Raw genomic sequence first — 17,229 nt, 5'->3', positions numbered from 1 at the left:
GAGAAATAATGATTAAAAACAAATTAATTGCCTGACCCAATGTTTTAAAGTTTGCATATAGGCTAATATTTTTTCCCTGAATTAAATAATTAAGATAATTAGAATTTCAAGCAACACATGCTCATTTTTGCTAAAAGAAGTTTGTGGGTTTATTGTTGCAAATAAATTAGGTGTTTACTGAACCGAATATTTTAAAAATTGGAAAAAAGATTTCTGAAAAAAGTTTTAAAATGTTACCACAGTAGATACTTAATAACTGTATCTTGAACTAAATTGAATTCGATTGAATCTTTTGATTTTTAAAAATAATTAAAAGTGATTTTTTAAAATGTCTATCAGTAATGTCCCAAAATACTAACATCGATACCTTGATTTAGAGATAGCTGCTTTCCAGTGATTTCATATCAGCATCACTTAATTTTAATAAATAAATACTCCAAACATCCATTCTGTTTTTAAGTCCAGTTGTAAAATAAAGCTGGACAAATATCAAAACTCCTGCTGGTGCATGCCCTCCAGTGATCAAGGCTACACATATCTGAGTCAAAACAAATCTGTTTTAAGGGTATCATGAACACTAGTGATCCACCCTCCACAAGAAAACATCTAATTCTGTGGAGTCCAGAGTTAGCCCAGAGTCAAAATCCAGACACCCTGGGGCCTGTAATTCAACCTAGGTAGGTGCCCTCTCTGTGCCTGGACCGTGGAATAGATCGCTTCATAAGATTGCCACATCTCAAGAGACAAGTCTTTTCAGGGGCGCTCAGTGATTAGGCCAAGTTATTTGGGAAAACCAGTCGCTGTATTTATTTTTACAAGCCAGATGCCTGCACATAGTGCATTCTTTTACAAAAATAAAAGGGGATTGAAAAAAAGAAAGGTTTGGGGTCACAGATGAAACCATGAGAGTGTTTTACAGTTTTATGGGTAGAAAGTCTTCTTTATTTTTACCTTCTATGGTGGTTCTGAGAAAAACAGTTCAGCTGAACTTTATGAAAAGTAAAGTAGGAAAGAGTTTTAAGTTATGCCCAGAGTATGATAAAGACCTTAAAACCAGGACTTCAAGGGACTCTGTGCCTGAGTGTGTGGAGAGGGTGTGAGTGCCATGGCGGGTGGGGAGGGACAGGGGATAGGGAGTCTCTGCTCACCGTGAGCCTATCTTCTTCCTAAGGAGTCTTCGGGAGCCCTTAGTTAAGCTGTTTTGATAAAAACTAAATAATAACCAGCTGGAGTGTGTGGAATTGATTTAGAGACGAGGGTTTAACTAATGCACTAAATAACCCCTCACATGCTGGTGGAGTGGGGGAAAGGTGGAAGTGGTCATGGTACAAGTTCCTGACCAAGACTGGCCAGGAGACTTTGCCATACTCCACAGATATTCACTGAGCAGCTGTATGAGCCAGTGACTGCTCTAAGAACTAGGCAGAAGAAATAGGCAGAGATTCTGCTCTTTCTCTTGTGGAGCTTTGCTTACATTCTTGACGGGGGAGCCAACGATGCGAGGAAGGGATGACTGCTTAAGAAGAAATAGAGGGCTTCCCTGGTGGCGCAGTGGTTGAGAGTCTGCCTGCCGATGCAGGGGACACGGGTTCGTGCCCCGGTCTGGGAAGATCCCACATGCCGCGGAGCGGCTGGGCCCGTGAGCCATGGCCGCTGAGCCTGCGCGTCCGGAGCCTGTGCTCCACAACGGGAGAGGCCACAACAGTGAGAGGCCCGCGTACTGAAAAAAAAAAAAGAAGAAGAAATAGAAAGCAGAGTAGAGGAAATCAAGTGATATGGTCGAGGGCTGCTACCTTACTTAGGTTGGCTAGCGAAGGCCTTTCTAATCAGGTGACATTTGGGCAAATGCCTGAATGAAGGAGTGAGCCACTAGCCTATCTGAAAGAAGAGTATTCCAGACAAAGGGGACAGCCGGTGTAAAGGCTTCTTGACAGAAGTGTGCTTGGCCTAATCAAGAAGTAGCAAAGAACCTTAGAAGTTGATTGAATACAACTTGAAGATCAACTGTCATCTTTTTATCAACCTTTTGGAAACTTCTGTATGCTGCATAGTTATCGGTCAGACATGAAAAGCTGGAGTCCATCAATAACTGTAGCACCTCCGATATTCAGGCAATGAGGAGAAGAAGACAGTGCCCTCGAGAAGCGCAGAGTGGGGCTGGGGAGAGGTTGGGGAGAACGGGAGGCTGAGGCATAAATGGCGCATAAATGGCTAACGAGACTTCAAGTAGCAGAGCCCTGACTCCCACATTCCTCCTGTTTGTTTTAACAGCTCTACTTAGCAGCACCACACGAAGGAGTGTGGAAAGTGTGGAATCAGATCTGTTTGTTCAGTTTTTACATTTCAGACGATTAAGTGAAATGTTAAATGAAACCAAATCTATATTCCTGTCAGTGTGAGGCAAAGAAGGAAAATAAATTCCAACTCCTGGTGTAGACAAGGGAAGAGTGACACAAGCAAACCCAGCTCCTTCACACCCTCTCCCCCTTCATGTTACCAAGAGCAGCCCCTCAGAGGCTCTCAGAGCTTACAGTAGATGTGTCCAGAGGGGATGTCAGGCGAACTCTGAGAGCCCCAATAACTCAAGGACCCATTGTTGGATCCCATAGCTGTGCATTTATGCAGCCATCTTTTATTACATGTCCACCATCAGCCAGCATTGTGCTAAGTGCTATGATGGGGGATGTACACAGGCCCATGGTGTCCAGAGGGGGGGCTTCCAAATATCAGATTAGAAAAGGCTCCCTGAAGAAGGCAACATGTATCTCAAAGCCAGACAATCAGGATTTGATTGACTTTGTTTCTTTTTTTTTTAACAGTTTATTCATTGTTCATCGGCTAAAATCATCTCAGAGCTGTGGTATAGAATGGGATTTCTCAGCCTCGACACTACTGACATTTGGGGCTAGATAGTTCTTTGCTGTGGGTTGGCTGCCCTGGACATTGTAGGATGTTTAGCAGTGACTCTGGCCTCTGTCCACTAGATGCCAGTAGCCCCTTAGTCCCCAGTTGCAACGAAAACCAAAAATATCTCCAGACATTGCCAGATGTCCCCCCGGGGTGCAAACTTGGCCCCTATTGAGAAACACGGGTCCGGAAGTGGAAGTCCCAGGCCAGGCCTGAAGTTACTTAGAACCTCCAGGTATAAAGGAATGAATCTCTTCTGATAAACAGCTGGTCTCATGTTCCACTGAAGCTTGAACAACGGAAAACAGGCTTAAAGAGGCAGCAGGAAGATGTTAGGTTAGCTATGCAAAAGAATTCCCTGCTTTAAAAGTCAGTAAGAACTTAGAAAACCTCAATGGAATAGTTATAAAATATCCTTGACTTTAGGTATGTGAGTGAAACAAAACATCATTAACCTGCTTATTAAAAGGGAAGATTAATCTGCATTAGAGGACAGTCAGAAAACAAGTTTTAAAAAATATTCTCATTTCAGTTATTTTAAGTGTAGTTATCAGTTTAAATTTGCTTGAAAATTGTTGGCAGTAGATGTGGGGTTTTTTGATAAATGTTTAAGAATTGTTTGTATTTAATATAGAAATTGAATGTAAATGGCTTTCCCGTGAGTGTTTATAAACAGTATGTTTTCATGAGTGAATTCAGTGTCCTCTGGATTATTATGGACACTGCTAACTTTTTTCATGTTACTGAAACTATGGGCTTCAGTTCTGCCATTATTTAAATGAACACAGCTTCCAAATTAGTTGGGTCTCATCTCACCAAAAACTTATGAGGCTTTATCCAAAAGGAGGGAAAGAATTAACATTTATTGAGCACCTATTATATTCCAGGCACTGGACTAGGCCGGTGGTTCTCAACCAGGGGCGATTTTTGCCCTCCAGGGAACATTTGTCAATGTCTAGAGATATTTTTAGTTATCACACCTGGAGGGGTACTGCAGGCATCCAGTGGGCAGAGGCCAGGGATGCCACTTAACATCTCACAATGCACAGGGCAGCCCCCGACAGCAAAGAATTATCCAGCCCAGAATATCAATAGCGCTGACATTGAGAAATCCTGGACTAGTTATCTATGTTATCTCATCTAATCCTTCTAACGTTCCTTACAACATCCTTTGAATTATTAACCTAGATGAAGAAACGGAGGCTCAGAGGGGTGATATAACTTGGTCAAGATCCTAAAACTAGTAAATGCAGGAGTCAGGGTTCATCTCCACCTGGATCCTGTGGTCAGTCATCTCTACTATAGCCAGCTGCCCTCCTGAAAGTAGGTTTTAATTTATTATGGTTATTATTTTTACTTAAAGCCACGTGTGGTGGGACTTTGCAAGGAGGATGCTGATAAGTCAGAAAAGAAAAATCACAGATCTTGTGCCCAGTGCTGTACTAGGCAACATAGCTCCATATGTCTTATTCCCTCACAGATAATCAGTTCTTGGTGCACAGTTGTGGTCCTTTGTTCCACTGTGTTTTCTTCTGTTTCCTAAATGTGCCGTTTTTGTTCTGCCTCTCGCCTTTGTGCACGTGCCAAAAGTCTGGAAGGTTTTGCCCTCCATCAGTCCATCTTCCCAGAGCCTCCCCCCTGCCACGGAGGTGGAGCAGGCAGGTGACAAATCATGCTGCCTAATGAACTCCAGTTTTCTCATTTGAAACAGGGACAATGACACTTTTCTCATGCGGCCGTTGAAATGATGTGAGAATAATAATAGAGGAGCCATTTATTACATGCGTGTATGTACTCGATATTATATTAAGTGCTTTACATGTATTATCTCATTTAATTTTTAGAATAACCTTTACAAGTAGAGCTGAAGCACAGAGAGGTTATGTAGTTTGCTCGAGCACACACCGTGAGTCAATAGCACAGCCAGCATTTGAACTTGGGATGTCTAGTTGTAAGGCCCAGCCTCTCTTAACCACAAAGCCCTCTGTCGAGGATTACACAGATGTGAGAATCATTAGGGGTAATGATAACTAGTTTAGGTGATTAGAAAGCCGTTGTGGGTGCCAGAGCCTCTCCACAGAGCAATCATAACCAATTCCTCTTCTAGTTTTATCACTGAGATGATCTTTGTAAGGTGCCTATTATATTTCACTTTTGTGTTTTCCCAACTTTAAATAGGGAAACTAGGGCCCTTTTTTAAAAAAAATCTGGCTTTGTTAATAAGTTTTCAAAACACATTTTAAAGTGCCAGCAAATTAAATGCTGTTCTTGATTTGTACAAATTTTTTTTCATCAATTCACTTTTTAGATTTCTATTTTAAGCCCTCCACTTAGAGCTGATTACAATAACCCTTATTCATAAATGTAATTGTACTGGGCCTCACCTCTGATGTATTTTCAAATTTTGTCTCACTCACTATATTACTAAGTAAAATAATCATTCATCAAGCGGAGGTAGGGTAGAGAAAAAGCATATTTCTGTAGCCCCCTCTGTGTCCTGAGGGAGCCAGCCATAAATATTCAGCATCGGTGGCCAAAGTTTGGCCCTGTGCTAAATCATAATCATTTTAATGGCAAATAAATGACATGTTTCGTTGTATTATACAGTTGTATAAATTGGGGGTTTGATTTGAGCATCACATTTTTGCCATCTGTTTTTCTTTTTTAACCACTTTTTAGTTCTAAGCCATAAAACATGAGGTCACTGCAGGCTAGCAAAATCTCAAATAACCGGAACTTTCAAATAACCCCATGTTGCAGCTCTCCGCTTCTAAGCTAAAGAGGTAAGCGACGTGGGCAGAAGCTGGCAATGGGAATTGCTATGGGGCTCCTGAACCCTGGGCAAGTTATGTTGTGTGAGCCTCCACTGTACCCACCACACACACACACACACACACACACACACACACACACACACAAATATAACATTTTAAAATAAAAAAGTGAATATTAGTGATATTAGTGATGCTGATCACTAATGACAGTTTTGAAGGAAAGAACCAGGGAGAAGAAGTCTCCCAGGGATGTCCTGTGTCCCGGGGTTTATGCACAGAGAAGCATGGGAGGAAGTTGTTTGGCAACTAGTTTCAATAAGCTTCTGTTATACGGGTCACCATTACAAGATCATGAGTACCCCTTGGGGGAACTGTTAAAAATAATGTTTAGGAGTCATACTAAATCCAAATCTCTAGAAGAACTAGGGGAAATGAATTTTTTAAAGGGCCTCAGGAATCTGGGACCCACTCCAGACCTACCGAATCAGACTCTAAGGCTGAGGCCAGGGTACAGGACTGTGGATGAAGCTCCACGGATGGTTCTGATATAAACCTCTGCTTTAGAGCAACCTCGGGGTCCCTCTCTTCCTTAACTCTGTTTGGGAGGGTGACACCTTCCTCCCTAATGTTTCTCAAGGTCTGCTGGGCAGTCCACATGCAGTTTGTTAAAAGTGTACATTCCTGGATCCCTTTTGAATCAGACCTCTGGGGGTGGCTCCTGGCCGTCTGCATCTTTAGCGTACCCTCTTAGGTGAATCTTATGGACACCCCAGTTTTAGTAGCTCTGCACCAAGGATTGTTCTGACTTTTATCAGAACAAGGGCAGCCTAAACTCCTACACTTTGTAGGTCGGCTCCAATGAACAACATTGATGTGAAAACAGGCTTTATTACAGTCTACACAGCACTTGCACATTTCCTATTTCTTTTGGTACTCAAAGTCCGAACAGGCTGCTGTACCTGGAATTATATGAAGAAAATGAGGTTCAGAGAAGATAAGTGACTTCTCCAGGCTCATCATCACACACTCTGAGCAGTGGCCCTGTACATCTTTTTGACTCAAGTCCTAAACTCCATTCCCTACATTAATGATTTTGTACACAGTGCTTATAACTGTACTTTCACACACAAGACCTCCTTTGAGCTATAGAAGACCCCTGTAAGATAGGCAAAGCAGGTATTATCTCCACTTAAAATAGTAAAGTGCTATCACTAAGAGATTAAGTTCTTTATTCAGGGTTGTATGGTGCACCATTGATAAATCTGATATTGGCACTGACATCTGGTTCTTACTTCCCATGCAGAAACACAGTCATAGGTTGTATAAGGTCCACAGCTAGCAAAGATGATTCTGTTATATTCAATGACCCTATTACCGAAGCAAGAAGAAAAGCCCATTGATAGAGCAACAAATTTCATTCTTCACTTTATGCCACTCATTGTACTACAGCCCAGTGGGAAGAAGAGGTTCAGGAAGGGTCCCAACATTGATGAAAAGACATTATTTCCTTTCCTCAAGGAGGTCACAGTCAAGTGGAAAGTAGACTTAAACATTTTAGAAAAAATTCAACCTAAAGGGTTCAATATAACTTTCACTTCCTACTAGAAAATATAATAAACTAGAATATTCCATTCAGTTGACAACGAATAGTTTGCAACACCCCCTGTGTGCCAAGCACTGTAGTAGACCCCAGGCATACAAATGTCACTAGAACTGTCACTACACCCAAGAAGAGACCAACTGTTTAAGCTTTGGGGATGTGTGGTACCGAATGAAAGTAATTTCTAAAGAGGGAAACTTCTTCCCATCCAGAATCTCTGCAGCTGGCCCCAGATTTCCCAGTAGACAAAGTACTTCCTTAGGGAAATAGCAGTACAGGAGGAGCATTAAAGATAATCATTGGGAAAGAATGTGATATTTTTAAAACATTGCAGTGATCATCATGGGAGAAAGTAGACTTTTGTGGAACTTGCTGGCATTTCTCCCTCCCTCCCTCCCTCCCTCCCTCCCTCCCTTCCTCCCTTCCTTTATTCCGCCCTCCCTTTCATTCATTCATTCATTCATTCTGTAGTGAGGTGGGATGGGCAAGGAATACATTGTCTTTTTTGGGCTTCTGACATCCAAGGGTCTTACTCTGGCCTTTGAGCCAATATAACTCAGACCAGAGATAACCCAACAGATCTCTCACATGTACATACTTGAAACATGTTTCCATCTGCTACCACTAAATAATATCTCTGAATGGCATTTAGAATATGGGCTGCAGTTAGCAAATCATTAGTGCCTTTGAGCTGGGCAGGGCCAAAGGCTCAAAAGGATTTGTTCAATTTTAAACACTGGAAGTAATTATTGTAAGCACTTACTTATCACTTGTAGGTGTGAGGCATACTATACTAAGACACCCATTTCCCTCATGTTATTGGATCATAAGATTGAATCATAATCATTACAGACCTGCATTCTATGGGTTGCCCTTGGGTTAAGAGGAGAGACCAAACCAGTTGCCATGAGCTCTAGACCTTAAAGTCACTCCCAGCTGCAAAATGATCGTGTTTAAAATCTTTCTGTGTTTTTCTTTTGCACTCAGGATGAAGTACAGACTCCTTTCCTTGATTTAGAAAGCCATTCCTAATCTGTTCTGTCCTTCTCCACCACTCTAGCCTCTTCTGCCCTAATCCCCAACCCTAATCTCTCTCTACACTAATCCTGAACTACTCTAGCTCTTTCTCGCTCAATAGTGTTTGCATGTGCTGTTCTTTCCATGGGGAACTTTCTCACTCCTGCTCTTTCCCTTCAGCTCTGTTTAGACATCAATTCCTCTGGGGAGCCTTCCCTACAGCCCCCAGTCCAAGGTCACATGCCCTCCTCTGTACTCCCCAGGCTCCCTGTCTTTATGTCCTCCATATGGGACTGTCTGACTGTCTTCTGAGGCTAAGTATTCTCCATATATACAACAGGCACCCACAAACACTTAACTAAGTATTTGTGGAATGAAAGAATAATTGAGTAAGTGTAATTAGAATCAGTGGGTAAATCCTTCTAATGTCCAAAATCATGAAGGCAACTCACTTTCCTCCTATGCCTGTTCTAAAATCCAACCATCCTTCTCTTATCCATATTGTCAGATTTTGTGTACGTAAATACATGGTAATGTGGGAAGAGAGACTACTAGAGGCAAGTACTACTTCCTGCATTTGACATTGAGGAAACTGAAGGTCAGAGACAGCAAGTGACTTTCCCAAGGTCACACAGCCTATCAGGTATAGAGCTGGGATTTGAATCCAAATCTGTCTCATTTCAAACCACCCCAAGGACAGATAGCTAGTATCACAGCTGGGATTAGAACTCAGGTCTTCTGATTCCCATTCTCTTTATTCTACTTGATTCCTGCATGAAAAAAATAATAACTAATGAGGGTTGTTTTTGTTTTAATAATTTCTAGGTTAGTACTCAATATAGTTCAAGGATATCTTAATGGAAAATCATATGGTACTCATTGGCTACATATTCCTTCATCTCCTTGCAAGGGTTAAGCTCTGATCCCCCTTATTTTACCAGATGAGAAATGAAGGCAAGGAAGTTTAACACTCTCACAAGCTCCTCAGAGGCTTATATATCTTGAAAGCAGAATACAGAGTAGCATTGGAGGGGCCAAGAGTAGATAAGGATTAAGGGACTATGTCAGGAGAAGTGGGATAAAGACCTTTAACTTGACACCATTAAATATATATATACTTTCACACCATATGTTTATAAGCCCAGGTAGTATCTGAGTCTCTGATCCAAATCCTTTTCCACAAAATGAGTGCTAGGAAACTCGAGGTGGGGACTCGGGGAGGGGGGGCGGGGAGAAAGAAAAGAAAGGACAATGATGCCATTCAGAAACTTGTTCCAAATCCTTGTCTCTTTCTTCTATCAGAAATCCTCTGTTGTTAGTCCCTGGCATTCCCGGGAGATTTCCTTCACAGTGGCATTCTTGTGTTCTTACTAAACTCCTCCTATAAGAGAATGTTTTGCTTTTAAGAGCCAGACTTAAGAAAGCAAATCGGTGTAAAAATACATTTGGTTGTAATTTTTGTCAGTGCTGCCATCTGACAGGATTTGAGGATGCTTCCATCTCTGCCGGGATAATAGCTTTGTTATCTGCTGATATCTGCAAGAGCTCTACAGCACGGGAAATCTGTGTCTTGGCCCCCTGCTCCAAATTTAGCTTATGCATTACCCTAAAATTCGGTTTACACAGGGAAAATTACTTTAGTGCTAATCCAGTTGACTTGTAAGTAAATTTAGCCTCCCCAGATTCCTATTTCCACCATCTAAACTGATTGCAAAGGCAGCTTTAGTAGTCTTCCCACATTTCTCAAGAACACACAGGAGCACAGATCCCCAACATGCCGGTCACTGTCTCCTGGTCCATTGCGAAGCCTTGGGGAGATGTTCTTTAAGCTGGTGGCACACATCCATGACCCCACAATTACACACTGCAGGGTGGACCTGGGAGTGGGCTGAGAGAAGATAGCTTTCAGCTAGTCATTTCACATTTCTGTGAAACACTGGTGACAGATGAGGTGCCGCATAGAAGGGAAAAAGCAGATCACATTCTTTGAACCCATTAACAGGAAACCTGTGGAATAAAAACCTATGATTAAAAGTAACAAAATCTTCCTATTTTTCTTTTCTTGTTACCACGTGTTAGATCTGGGTTCACTTTCCACAACTTACAAGCCAGTCAAATGTGATGGTTTTTCAGACTTGTTTACAGTGGTTTACCCAAAGCTCATCAATAGAAAGTTCTCACATTTCCAAATCCTGGTCAGCTTGACAGCAACAGTCCCAGAAAACGGCATAGTTAACATAATGTGCCTTCCCAAGAATTCCACCCCAGAGCCTTGGGTTCCATCACAAAGCAGTGTGTGTCCTGCGTGAGTGGGGGCCTACCAGGGGGATGGAGAGGTTGATCTGATCTGTGGCCTCTCAATTCAGAAGCCATGAGCTTTTGAGAAATGGGCCTTTCTAGGTGGATTGGCCTGTGTGTAATAGCAAACACCCACTGATTGCTTACCGTGTGGCAAGAATTGTTCTAAACGCTGTTGTGTTTATTGAGTCCTCATAATAATCACAGGAATCGAGGGAAGGTGTTGGCGCCAACCCAGGCACAGAAAGAAAGACTAAGTTGTCCACATCGCACAGCTGATGAGTGGCGGAGCTGGGATTCAAATCCAGGCACCCCGCCCATCGTGGTTACCGGGGGCCAGGAACCAGGTGATTACAGTGGCTTGTCCTGGACGTGGGAGACCTGCATGCTGACCCAGGAGCACCAAAAGCCTCTAATTGAAAAGTCCGGTGGTTCCGTCTCAGTTGCCAACGCACATCATCGTCGTGGAACGGGCTGCGGCTGCGGCTGCCTACGCTTTCTTCTCTCGTATTTTTGTCACCCTTCTCTCCACTCTCTGAGACTGTCTTTTTAGTCGGCTCTGCTAATTCCTCTTTTCAATTTGTGGACCATCACCCAAGTTTCTCTCCCTGCCCTTCCTCCTTCCTCCACCATCTAATCTCACCTGTATACCTGCATCAGTTCCTGCAGCTTCAGTTGCCAGCTCTAGAAGGATGACTGAAGTTTGTCAATCAACCCCAACTCTGCTGAACTGAAGACCTGCATTTCCAACTTCCCATTGGACATTTCCCCGTAGACAGCCTGCCAGCATTTCTCATTCAGTCTGTCTACGGTGCCCCAGTAACTTACACAGTAACCAGCACATGATAAGCACGTGCTAAATGTTTAGTGGATGAATAAATGCATAAGTTAATGAGACGAGTTTCATAGATTTTATCTCCCAGATTGCTCTTAATATGCTGGCTTCTTCCATTTTCCTGAAGCCCCCTCGAGTATCCTTCTCTCAGGCTCCTAGCATCTTATGTTTCTCTTTGTTCTGGTGCCTATTTTTTTCCCCTACATTCTGTTATAGTTATTCATGTAAACATCTTTTCTTTTCAAGAATGTACATACTTTAAGGGCAGAAATCATATTTTATTCATTTGTATCCACCAAATAGCCTGACAATGTGCTTTTCACAAAGAAGCACTTAATATTTATCGAAAGAATGAATCAGTTAGTGAAAGTGGATCTAGCACTTTGCAGTTGACAGAGGGCTTTCACATATACTTTTTTGAAAATTCCACAGTGTGTTAAGAAGGTAGGTGGTTGAGTCACAAGCCCCATTTTACAGATGAAGAAGCTAAAGGTCAATGTAGTATTACTGGCCCAGGATCTCACTGGTCAGAAGGCACCAAGCTGGTCTAAATTGGAAGATGGATTAACCCCTCATCATGACTTTCTCCTCCATGTAATCAGGAAAAATGAGGGACAAGGAAAAGAGAAGTTTGGGGGGAAAACTTACACTGCAGACAAGTTTGGACTTACACATTAGTCCAACTTGGTACCTGAGATGTCACAGCCACTTACCCAAGTTCCATATGTCTTTCAAGAACCCCCATTTAAAGCTCCTAAGAGTAGCTCACTTCAGAGGAGACCCAAGTACAAGTAATTCTGGGGAGTTCCAGGATTTAGTCTCTGATAAGAAAAGCATGAAGTTAAAAATATCCAAGGATTTTTCTTTTGAAATCAGACAGATCTGGATTGGAGATCCAGCTTGAACATTTAACAACTTTCTCTTCATCCTTACCCTCCCCCACCCATCTATAAAATGAAGATAATGACACTCTGGCTCATGGGACATGTGCAGATTCAAAGGGGGAAGTTTTAAAGTGCTTGGCATGGCTCCTGGCATGGGGAACCCAACCCATCCTCTTCTTCGTTCCCCGAATTATGCCTCTGTGCCTTTAATTATTTCTACATGTGCGACCCTAACCAGTGAACTTGGGCCCAAGATGAGTCTCACCTACTGGGAGGAAAGAGAAGAAAAGAACAAACTAAGGACTGAAGCACAAGATGGAACTGGGAAATGTCAGCTGCTTCTTGCTCGCTCATTTGTCACAGTGTTTTAGCAGCTCGAGACCATCTGCAACTTGCAAATGACTGACACACAGCTGAGTCAGACCAGCAGAATTCCTCAGCCTAGTAGGCCACTTGTTAAGACAGTTAGCGCCCGTTGGATACTGCCTATGAAGCGTTGAGAAGCAAAAGGGGAGAGAGTGGTTTCCAGAGGAGTGACTGAAGTGGGGAGGGGCCCGGCCATTGAGAGAGCAAAGGTGCCTGTGGCAGGTGTGAACACAAAGCTGGCTTCCTTGGGAGGTTAGTACTGAAAGAAAGCCTGGCCCCATGGCCTTGCAGCTCCTTTAAAGAAAGGGTGGGAGAGACAAGCTTGGGTAGTCTTTCCTGCTGTACAACAAGGGCCCAGGGTATCAACGGTGTTGACAGATCAACTGAGAAGTGGTTTAAGGTGGCATTAACAACACTGGCACATTGCCTTTTCTGATTGACAAGATTCAAAAAGGCATCAACTACCTTTCAGTCCCATTGAGAAGTGGTGAGCGATGAGGGCATCAGAGAGCCATTCCAGGGAATTCCTGGCTGGGACCGTGAACCATCTTTATTTAGATCCATCTCTTTGCACGAGTGAGACATCATTAGATAAGTGATAAACTCTCCATTCACAGGAACATTTCAGCAAAAAGCTAAACGAATTTTTAAAAAGAATTGTTTGCCTTTTATTTTGTTATGGTTCAGCTTTTGTTAAGTAAGGGTAAATTAGGCAAAAATAAGATGGTTGGGATTTTTTTTTTTGAGAAAAGTAATTTTAAGTAAGGTACAGTTTCATGTCTGGGGCTTTGCGCCACTACTTACTAGCTAGGTGACCTTGGATAAGTTTCTTAGATTCTTGAATCTGTCTCATTTTACTCATCTGTGTGAGGGGATAAATAGAACTGACCTCTTAAGAGTTGTAATGATAATTAGAAGAGATAGAGCCTGATCACTTACAAAGTGTACATACTTGATAAATATTAGCTAGCTTTAATAATACTGCTTTTGTTCTCTGCTTTTGCTATCTCTCTATTCCCACCTGATACACACATCAAGGTTGAGTGGCTTTGTAAACAGAGGCTGGTATCATGTGGGCGTGGCTATGAACTTGGCCAAACTGCTTCATTTCCCTAAGCCTCAGTCTCCTGTCTATTAAATGAGAGTAGTAATATCTGCCTCTCTTGTTTGTTATATGGTGCGAATAAGGTCATCTTTCTGAAGTGCTGAGCCGTCCACGTGCCTGCAAATGGTCGATGTTACAGTGTTTTTAACAAGGACTCTCAAAGCGCTATAAAGTACAAAATCATCAAAGAAAGCATCTCTTCATCCATTCACCATTTATTTCTTACGTACTTACTCTGTGCCAAACACAGAGTTTGGCACTGGGGACACAGATTTACAATGTGTCGGAACAAGTAGGGAGTTTCTCCTGAACTCTCGGTCACTAAGGAAACAAGGCCATCCCATTCCCCTCGCACTTTCAAGTTAATCCACACTCTTCCACAGAATCCTTACATTCCAGCTATGGGATGGCTGGGTTTCATATCTCCTCAGATCAAAAAGTATTTCTATGAACAGTGATGTCTAATATTAAACTGGCTACATCAAACTTGATACTGCAGCCATTTTGTGTTTTGTGTCACAATTTTTTAAATGCCATGCCTGGTGGATCTGCACATGGTAGATATAAAGGAGGTTTCAAAGAGGGAAGCTTTACTACTTGGGCTTTTACATTGCCAGGCTGCATTTTTGGGAAAGCCACAAGAAAGAATGCATTTTTTTTTTTTTTAATGAGTATTACCTCGGAAGGTATAGCTCTTTCACAAAAGCAGTATGCCATTCTGAGCACTGCCCTCAATTGATTTTACTGATATTGTGATGGTCATTTCGACTAACATATGAATCAACATCTTAGACCACAAACATTCACAAATAGACTATTTGCTTGCCACAGCGTATGTCCCCCAACCAAGTAACACATGAGTGTGTTTGCATATGTGTGTGTGTTTAAAGTCGAAGGGCATTTTTAATGTAAGATCTAAAAAAAAAAGTAAGATCTACTCTTCCCTTTGGTGCCAATCTTCATAGTAAGAAGAATACTTGTCTGAGACTCAGGATCTGGCCTCTGGCCTCCATTCTGCCATGACTACGAGAAGAAGCTCAAGTTCTACCTACTCCAGGAAGTCTTCCCTGACCACCCAGCTTCCGGGGGCATTTTCCTGCACTGAAACTATTACACTTAGATTCTGTACTATAAGATTTAATACACTTTCTCCCTAGTTGTTTCAACGTTTGATATCTTATCTGTCTAGAAAGTTTACATGCTCCCTGGGGGTAGAGGCCACGTCTTTTGAACTCTCTGAGATAAAGGACAGTGCTGGAAAGTAAATATTCTCCTCAACTAACACCTGATTAACCAAGACCAGTGACTGATCAGTGAGGTTAAATTCTATTCTGCTAAACATTTCTTGGCAGGGAATAGAGGGAGACAGTAGGATGGAGGTTGGGCTCAGAGGATACTGAATGAAGAAGAAAGGGCATTCGATTCAACATCAAGACCTGGTATCAAGTCCCATCTTGTCAGTTAATAACCAAGGATCAGACAGAAGCTACTCGATCTCTTCAATCTCATATTCCTCAACTTTAAAACATCCACCTCATAGAGTCACTTTGATGATCAAACGAGACAATGCATGGAAAATGCTTTGTAAGCAGGAACCCACTTTGCAATGTTATTTTTTAATTCAATTTACAATTTGGTTTGGGTTTTTTTAAATGGATAACTTTCTTTCCTCAAACCAATGAGGGAGGGAAGAAGTGATAAAAATCACATTTTCCGAAATTACAGAGAAGTCTTACAGAAAAGTCAGATCTCCCTAATCTTTGCCTTTGTGTCACACCAAGCCACCCACTGCATCCATTGATTAGTCTGGTACATTCATGTAGGGTTTTGTAGCTCACAAAATGCATTTTCACATGCATTGTCATACAAAAATCCTGTGATCCAGGCCATTCGGAGGTAAGTCTTCCCATTTAATAAGCAAAGTGAGACTCCAGGAGCCTTACAAAATTCCCCCACGTCACCAGAGGGGTCTTGAAGGCTTGCCTTCCTCCCAGTTCTGCCCTCTTCCCACGATACCACCTCGGCTCTGTGGTGCACACATCCTACCCAAGGCCTTTTCAATCACCAGCATGGTTACATGTGCATCCTAGCCAGGGAGACTGGTTCCCTAGCATTTGTCTCCATAAAAATAATTAAGGGGCTTCCGTAGTGGTCCAGTGGTAAAGAATCCACCTTCCAACGCAGTGGACGCAGGTTCCATCCCTGGTCGGGGGAGCTGAGACCCCACATGCCGCGGGGCAACTAAGCCCGTGTGCCACAACTAGAGAGAAGCCCAAGCGCCGCAACGAAGAGCCCACACCACGGTGAAAGATCCCGCACGCCTCAACGAAGATTCCGCGTGCCGCAACTAAGACCCGACGCAGCCAAAAAGATAGATAAATAAAACAAAATAATTAAGACATTCAAGCTAAAATTCCATCCAATTTATAAGTCTTTGATATTGCATAATGAATGTAAACATCGTGCTCCTGGCCTTTCTGTATTGGTAGCAGCATGGCAGCCTTGTTAAGAATTAGCTGGAGCTGATTCTAGCGCTCGTTCTGATACTCGCCGGATCAGGGGGACATTGAGAAGCCTGTCCGGACCTCGGTGAATTCGGGTTAACAGTACCCAGCTCCCAGCGTTGCGGTGAGGATGCACATAAAGCCCTTACTCCCCTGTGTGACTCAGGGAGGAAAGCCGCTGGGATTTCAACTGCTCCCAGCTCTGTGAAGTAAGGTCAGGTTTATGTCTGAGCAACACGTGAAAGGCGCAGCATTTGAACCCGTAAATGCTGTCATGCTTTGACAGTGTTAATGAAACACTTCATCGTGCATCAGGCAGCATCACCTTGACAGGCAATCTCTGGCTGACGTAACCCGAGGGCCAATGTGAAAAGGACATTTCATCAAGGACAAACCAGGTTGCTTTGTTTTTCTTCCTTCTTTAAGAACTATTCCAATTAATTTTTTTCATGCATAGGCCTGACCCCTTAGCCTCCAGGTAGAACTCTGTACGTGCATGATGGGAATTTTGACGTATATTGTGTGCACTCAATGGGAACGTGGTTCTCCTTTTACTGCCTTTCCCAGCCCTCTCCCCAATGGCAGAATTTTTCCATGAGGCAATGAAGCAAAGGTGGTTCATACCCCTGTAGTCATTTTTTTTTTTTTTTTTACCTTTCTTCCTAATTCTGAACAGCTCCTTAAAAGGGATGGCTGGGGGCCTGGGGTCTATCACCCATGAGTTGGCCTGCATCCATGGCACGTGTGTTATAGGTGGAACCATGGTGTGAGGTGTGGGTAATGGTATCCTGGCTTCAGAGATGAAGAAATGGATGCGTGAAATGGTTCAATAATTATTCAAAGGCCACACGGCTAGGGAAGGGCAGAGCTAGGATGTGAACCTGGTTTATCTGACGCCAAAGCCCTTGCTCTTGTATATTACAGCTTTAGAGTTTTTCA

This window comes from Delphinapterus leucas, chromosome 1, assembly GCF_059928025.1.
Source record: "Delphinapterus leucas isolate spDelLeu-1000000601 "Yukka" chromosome 1, BTC_Dleu_Yukka2, whole genome shotgun sequence".
NCBI classification, from domain to species: Eukaryota; Metazoa; Chordata; class Mammalia; order Artiodactyla; family Monodontidae; genus Delphinapterus; species Delphinapterus leucas.
The sequence above is the reverse complement of the archived record's forward strand: the minus strand, read 5'-3'. Positions refer to the sequence as shown.